The following is an 8351-nucleotide window of genomic DNA, read 5'->3' on the forward strand; positions in this document are numbered from 1 at the left end:
CTTCTGTACATTTCGGACGCTTTGATGTATATCAATGCTTAGTGAGTCAACTTTTGATATTTTTTTCAAATTTTTTTTAAGTTTGCATAACCTTTCAAAAATTTTCTTCGTATAAATTATTCCTCAGTAACACGAAACTTATAGTAAAATATGAAGTAGCTTCTCCACTATAACAAATACAATAATTTTACGATTCATATTTTTTTCAAAAGTCTGCGGAAGTTAACAGCATTTCTAAATTTTGAATCAGGCTTTTGGCAGGTTTCGAGATTCAGATGCTTTTTCTATTTTGATGTTAGATTTCCCAAACGCATTTGCTTGGGACTCTACCACTTGACTTCTTTTTCTGAATGATCCTTCTTGTTGTTGAAACTTAGATTAAAAACTTAATTAAAGGTATTTTATTATATAATTGTATCAGTTGCATAAAATTATAGAGCTTCAAATATTTGTAGAAAAAGCAAAAACAAATTTTGTCTAGGTCATCAATATCGAAATATATATTAATTGTAGAAAAAGTTTTATATTTGTCTATAAATCTTTCTCTTAAATTATCTAAGAAGCTATTATCAGTAGTGTGATATCATAGATTAAAATGAGAGGTGCACTCCGTCTCAAAAGTGTCCTTACACAACTAATTACCAAAGAACTAATTATAATCCAGTAAATTTAAAATTATTTTCTTAAAGAAATCTAAAACGGTCTTCTCAAAACTTCCTTGCAACCTTTCTAATATAGATATTCCCTCTAACTCCATAAATACAGAACATCTTGGGCAATACTAAGATTTTTATTTTAGGAATCCCACGCATGAAAGCTTTGTACTTTTTAGTATAGTGATATAAATAATATGCATCTTCTACGTTTACGCTTTATACTTTCCCCCTTGAAATCAAAATTTAGCAATTCTATTTACAATACTGCATACCAAAGTTCCTTTGTATACATCTTTGAAGTTTTGTTATTGCATTTCCATGCATGAGAATACACAGAACAATAAATGGTCTACTCCTTTACGAATTGTATTTGAATGTTGATGCATTTCTGCATTTTAAATGGTAAAATCGCATACTAAATTTCTTTGCCTAAATTGTATTTTTGAGTTATCATTCATATGCATGCGAAAATACAGAAACGGAGTCGGTCAGTATATCAAGAAATTTTGTTCCAAAAGTGCCGTGAAATCACGCTTTAGGTGCTAGAACTAAATTTTATTCATCCAACTATTTACATTTTGTAGTTATCGAATGCATTTGTTTCCAAACGAAGGGAAACGTCGTGGGATTGTCTTTTGCTAAAAAATTTCATAGAAATCGAAAATTTGGTTTAAAGGTCACACAAAAGTTTGATCCGTCTGAATCAAAGCATTTTTGAGTTACCTTCAGGCAATGGCAGTTAAAACAAACCAACTAAAAAATTGGATTTGAAATGGAGTAATCTCTAGTTAGAATTTCTTAATGATTACAATACTTGCTTTTTGTACAATACATATTCCAGAATGCAATAAATATCTATTTTTATGGTTAAAATCATCAACTTCGTATTGAAATTCACGCAGTCACCCCTTGGAAACATAAATTTTTAAGATTAAATTAGCTTAAGTACTTATTATTTTTCTCAAAACCATGTGATGAATCATCAGCAGTTGCAATATTAGCGCACTCCTATAGAATGTCTCTGTTTAGATATATATCGAAAAAAAATCTATTTCAATAATGTTTGATTTAAAATGAATAATTACATAACACACACCAAAACTGTGCATTTTTGAAATTCGCAGATAAGTAAATGTTGTGTAACAAAACACGTATTTCGATTTAATGTAATGGTTATAGTTTATAAGTTTTAAGAAGTGTTAATATAATTTTTTGACAGATCTGTGTTTGTTATTGTCGGGTATTAAATGTTTTTGATATTTTTTTTTTAAAAAACCTTTTATTTCAAGGTTTACACATCCAGTGAACTGCTGTATTATTGTTTTAAATTCATCTTACTTGTTATCTAACAAATATTAATACTGCAGTTTTTAGGTATTGAACATAAAAAACTTGTTTTGTAAATATTTAAAGTAAATCTGAAAACCTTTCACCAGCGTATAAGCGTTATGTTTTAAATCCTCATTAAGTGGCACAAACAAAATTAATAAGTTTGCTGCCGTGATTTTGGCCATATTTAATAAGAAGCATACTTCTTTGTCGTCTCCTATTAACGGCCGTGAATATCTAATTAGATAATAAGTATGAACAAGGCGATTCACTTGAACAACAAATTAAACGAAGGAGATATAAAATAAACACCGAAGTTTTCTACTCGCATCGAAATTTTCTCTGAAGGAGAAAGTTTGTTGTCAGCGTGTTGAAAGTAGTTATCAAAATTTCTTACTCATTTGAGGTATTAAACTTCCAATTCAAGTTTTTCTGCTGTGCTGTTGTTTGATCAAAAGATGTCCCATATCCCTTGTATGCTATTTTAAATTTGTTTAAAAAGTTTTATCTTTGCGTTGCATGCTTAATACATTTCTTTGATAATATTTTTTCTTTGTTTCCTCCTTTAGAAATCTTTTTGCATCGTACTGATGGTCGAATGGAGGGTAATATCTGCTTTTCAGGTAGAAACTCAAGCCTTCAGAAAGAAAAGAAGCATCTTGAGACAGCTATCCATCCTTTACTACCAAATCATTCCAATCCAGCATCCTGGAGAAGGGTCTGTGGTAATTGTCATCTGACGATTCTCTGGAAACACCAAATGCCAGAGGTTTTGCTTTTACCAGAAATATATTAATCTGTCATTCGTAAAAAAAATTTAGGCAAACTATACCCTTAATAAATTTTTGCTGCAGCTTCAAAGAGTGGTGGACCGATACCGTGGATATAATATGTAATCAGAAGAAGAAGAAAACAAAAAAATCTTAATCTGAAAGAAATATATTATTCGCCAGAGAAATTTTGTTATGGTAACCATTCTGGTTGTCTGTTTTTTCAAAACATACAAAGATATTCTCTAACATCAATTCAAGCTCATTTTAATGTGCACCCAAAAAATGAGTTCTTTTATCCTTGCAAACAAAGTTTGGATAAAGAAGTTGTTGAAAAGAATAACATTGTAAAGAAAAAAAAGTGAACACCGAAAAGAAAAAGAATGTCATCTGATAAAGGTTAAAAATTGCATCTCAAATAACTGCGTATTTCCTGCCATCAACTATTTGTGCAACTTATCTCAAAGATGCGAAAAATATATGTTAAATTCACATGTTTCATATTCTTGTGAGCAAATTAACTGATGTTTTAAAATGCATTTATTAATCCTTCCTTATTGCATCATCAAATCGACGATCATCTTCCAATTCCGGATCGTGAGAGCGAAACAGCCAGTTCTCAGGAAGCATTTAGGTTGTCTGCTATCGCGTAACTTTTTCTGGCAATTCCGATTGATTTTACTATCTTTCCACTGCTTTATGAACGATTCTGAACTATATTTATGACTAAACAGACACTTATTACAAATTTAAAGTAGTAGTAGAACGTTATAATTTTCAACTCTTGCGTCTTTATATTTTAGTTATGTAACTTGTGACTTTTTTTTCTTCGACTGAAAATATCGTATTCAGTGCTTTTTTGAATAATAATACAGCTCTCCCACAAAAGAAAAGGGAGATTTCGGGGAAGCCAGGACGGTTTTCTAGAGACCCCTCATCACTTGCATCCAGACGCTTGCCTATTTTATGAGCTGGTATGCTAGTGCTTTGTGGTCAAGCATCAAAAGTGCGTCGGTGTTTTTTCCTCTTTAAGTCGCACAGATCAACTACTTTAGAATACTCGAAATGTTAGATAAATTGATATTTAAAATTATTAATCATGTTTCATAATATTCGATTTAAATATTTTTCCGCCATTAAATAGTGAATGTTTCGGGATTATTTAGTTTCAAGTCGAATGTCACTTCTTTGTCGACTTTGGATGTATTGTATGCATAATAATTTTGTAGTCCAGAACCTAAAATGATTATGAAAGAATAAATGTCAGAGTTTTAAGAAGGAAGGTAAATCTTCCTGCATTCGGCACTAAAGAGCATGAAATATTTAAGAAGTTAGCTAATTAGATTAATTTTCATAAAAATTTGCAAAATTTTTTTTAAAAATTTAATCCATTGTTAGTCAATCAAATTTAATTCGTAATAAATTAGTTAATGTTAGTAACGAAATTATCGTAATTTCTTTAGGTTAAAATAAAAACTAATGAGAAAATTTTTTTGTGAATAATATTAGACATTTTGCTATGAAAAGCTGAGCTTCTTTAATTCTCTTTATGGAGAAAGAAATGTCCCATGAAATAAAGAAGAGTTGTGAGAAATTTAATTTTAGAAAGCTAGTCCTTTTATGATTAGAATGAACGCGTGCACGTGAAATTTTCTATTTTGTAAATATGACCATTCAATGCGGGTTGCAAAATATTGCTATAGGCTGTTAATTAAAAGCCATAGATAAAATGACACAATACGTATGCAATGTTGTGTTGAGTTTTGAATAAGGTATTTCGTATTGTATACTAATTTATGTATAAAATATAGATGAGGGTAAATTTTTAAGCCTTACAATTGATAAATTTAAATGTACTAAATAATTGTATAAAGGAGAATGTAGCATAAACGTAAGGTTTTTTATGGCAGAAGTTGAAAACATTTCGAAGTGTCTATTATTAAATAAGTTCTAAAATTAATGATGAAATGAATTTAAAAATACTGAATGTTGAGAAAGCATTCTTTTATGAGAATAAATATTTAATTTAATCACCAGAAATCTCGGTATAATGGAAGAATTTAGTGATTAGGTTAAGTAAGAATGCGCTGAATGTTTGATATGTATAGCCGATATTGAAAGGCGTGTGGGGGTTTCTGGTACTCTCTTCTACATTTGGTGTTTGCCGAATTTGATACCAAAAAGTAAATGTAATAAAATATTAGAGGATAAAATTTTGTAAAAGTCGAATTGTTGGAACGTTAGAAGAAATTCCTATTTTAATTGTAAAATTATTTGGTTTAGAGTTGGATTGCAATGGTATTTTGTGGACCTTTAAAAATTCCATCAAGAATTCTTGTGGTAGATATGAGTTTGAATTTGTGATTGCATTAAGTAATTATAATGAGATGAGGTATTCATGAGACAAAATTTAGGAGATTTTACTAAGAGTAATAATATGTTATTGTGTTTAGAGATCATAAGTAATATTTAAAAATGTTTAATGAATGGTTAAAATTGAATCGTAGCAAGCCCAGTGTCAATGTGAAGCATTTAAATTTAGATATAGATATGCATTAAAAATAGGTATGCATTCTGAACTTCAACAATGCAGATGCTAAAGCAATAAACAGCTTTTCATTACGTTTGAGGTGAGCCATACTACGGTGAAAAATAAATTTTTCCTTTGCTTCGTCCTTGGAGCATTGTGTATTTATGTAATCGGGTGATGTTGAAATCGCCGTTTACGATAGTCTAACGATCTTTGGAATCGGTCTGTTACGATCGCTTACGATCTTTGGAATCGGTCTGTCTACCCGTAAACACAAAAGCAGACATACTTTGAGTAGTTAGTTCTCTATAATTTGATGCATGAACTCCATACCAAATTTGCATCAAATTTTTGAATGGAATATCTTAAGCAGTAGTCTATTTGTTCAGGTACAAATAAAATAACTAGATAAAAAGATATCGGGTAATGTTATCAAATTTTTTTGACTATCTGTCAGTCCGTAATTTCTTATGTATGTTTCCTTAATAATTCAAAAATTGAATATTTCAAGTAAATGGAAATGGGTAGGTCATTCTCTGATTACAATTACAGTTCCATGTTAAATTTTGACTTTAATCAAACCGGAAAAGGATGTAAAATATAAATTTCATTTTTGACTACCTTTTTATAGCCAAATGCTAATTATTATTAGTAGCAGATTACAAGATATATTCAGTAAAATTGTCAGATTAAAGTCTAGCCAAAAGTCGACAGTTTTGTATGGAATGAGAAAACCTGCATGCGAGAAAATTTTAGGGAAATCCCTTCCAGTGGTCCACATTACAGAAAGCATACAACACAGTTTTATTTTTTCAATGCAAAGACGTAAATTTTAATTGTGTGTGAAGGGGGGGGGGGAGCTTATTTGGTCTTTATCATGCAATTGTTGGATAACGAGACTGGACTGGATTTTTTTGTTGAATTTATGTATGTGGACCTCAGAATAATGGGTCCTGTATGCATCTAAATTCTTATTTAATTCGCAATGAACGAACGTACTTTTTACTAAATCATTAACAAGTGCAGGCGCAGGTATTTGTATTAACGCTCTTAATCTAAATACGTATTAATTGTGTATACAAATATTGCAGAATTGTGTGTGAAATGAATTCGATAGTGTGTTGGGTGAAGAATACGCGCATGTTGATTATGTGCATACATATTTAAAGTTGCTGCTAATAACGCTCTTTGCTTGAAACAGAAAGGCTCCGAGTTTCATGCAGTATTGAATATTTTTAGTTATTTAGGGAAACATTTTATTTTCCATCGATATGATTAGTTTTATCATTTGATCCTGCCTTTAATGCAATTACTGAGCAAAGTTTCTCCCATCTGTGTGAAATATTAGAGACTAGTTATCATTTGCATGCAATGATTTACTTTGGCTTACAAGTGAATCATTCCTGAAACTCCAGTTCTGCTTTAAAGGCAGAATGTTAAACTCTCGTTACCTGACTTCCAGCCGTTTTGGAATGAGTCCGTTTCTTGCCTTAAAAATTGACAAGAAGTCGATCATTAACTCAAATACAAAATTATAAATTAATAATTTCAAAAATCTTTGAACCAATAATACCAAATTTCATCCATCTCGCTCGATGCTATTTTTTAAGTTATTGAGTGACATAAGCTAATGGATATTGGAATAAAAATTTTATTTTGGGGTTGTTGAAATCTCGAATATAAAGATTTATGTGAAATTGGTTTAAGGGTGGTAATTTTTATACAAAATAATTAACTTGATCTTAAGCTTGTTTCTGCCCGAGGGAAGAAATGGATTGGAAACCGTTTCTGTAATTTTAATTTTCGAAGATTGAGCATTGTAATGAGTCCAAAAATATGGTCATTAGATTCAAGCTCGGAAAAAAAACACAGATGAAAGCTGTGCATTGTAAATAAATTAAGCATTATAAAACAATTAAGTGAATTGATATATGAAGCTCATGAACTTGGCTGGCTGAAGTCAAAATTTTGAAAGGCTACTAATTTATTTTCGTCTGCATACTACTGACGCATCATAACGATGTTTGGCTTTTGTGCTATTAAAATTCAATTCAAACTATCATTTGCGTACTATTGCTTTCACCTACTTTTAAATTATTTTTAGTACTTTAATGATGCCGTAAAGTTAGATTGCTAAATTTCTTCCAACAAACTTCTAATTATTTTGGAGTTCGGAAGTTTCTTGCATACGAATGGATAGCCAATCATTACCAAAAATTGTTCTAAATTTAATAACCTCTTTTTGTAAGTACTTCCAATTGAATCCTTCTCGCTCACTGCATTTATTGAGTTATCGTATGGCTACTCTGGATCCTATAATTCAGTTTAAAATTCTATTTTTAGGATATCGAAGAGTATGGAAGATGAGTCGAAATTGAATTTCTATGTGAAAAAATAAATTATATTTGGTTTTTGCACAAGAGTGTAGCAATGAATTGGAAATAATGTCCAGTTTAAATTGTTTCATATGTCGTATCGTATTTCTTTTAAAAATATATTTTGACGTATGTTAGATAATTATAAACAAAAATTGTAGATAAATAAGCTATTATAAATCAAGTGAGTTTAGACCACTGTTCCTCAACTGGCTCAACTTGAATTCATGAAATACACTACGAGTTTTAATTATTAAAGGAAAAAAATGTGAAAACTTATTCGCATTTCGATGATTAAGGGAAAGTATTAGGATCAGAGTTTTAATCATTTATTATGCAGATCATTTATTATTCAGCGAGATATTCATAGGATTTATGATCGAAAACTAGTTCGAAATTTCTTTGGAGTTTCAATTTCTTTGATGGGGGAATACAGTTCGTGAAATTAATATCAAAAATGCTCTTTAAAATCGTAATATTTTATGAGTATTTGTTCTTTAGTTAATATGTTTAAAATTGTCCAATAATTTTCTATGCATTAAATCAATAATATTGATTTTGATTTTTTTTCCCTGCTAATTGATGAAATTACATTTATTAATTAAAATATTAATGAATTGAAATGAAATATTCCAATTTGTATCGAAACTTATATGTGAAATGAGAGATATTAAATTTATAATCTTTGTTA

General features: G+C 29.9%; 1 long non-coding RNA gene across 1 annotated transcript in view; it reads left to right on the top strand.

Moving 5' to 3' along the window:
- Positions 1-2840, top strand: part of LOC129976726 (uncharacterized) — a 30247-nt gene extending 27407 nt beyond the window's left edge. The window contains exon 3 of the long non-coding RNA XR_008785181.1: positions 2555-2840. This is a non-coding gene — a long non-coding RNA (uncharacterized LOC129976726). The remainder of the gene's footprint in view (positions 1-2554) is intronic.
- The last annotated feature ends 5511 nt before the right edge of the window (positions 2841-8351 follow it).

This window comes from Argiope bruennichi, chromosome 7 (assembly GCF_947563725.1).
Source record: "Argiope bruennichi chromosome 7, qqArgBrue1.1, whole genome shotgun sequence".
NCBI lineage: Eukaryota > Metazoa > Arthropoda > Arachnida > Araneae > Araneidae > Argiope > Argiope bruennichi.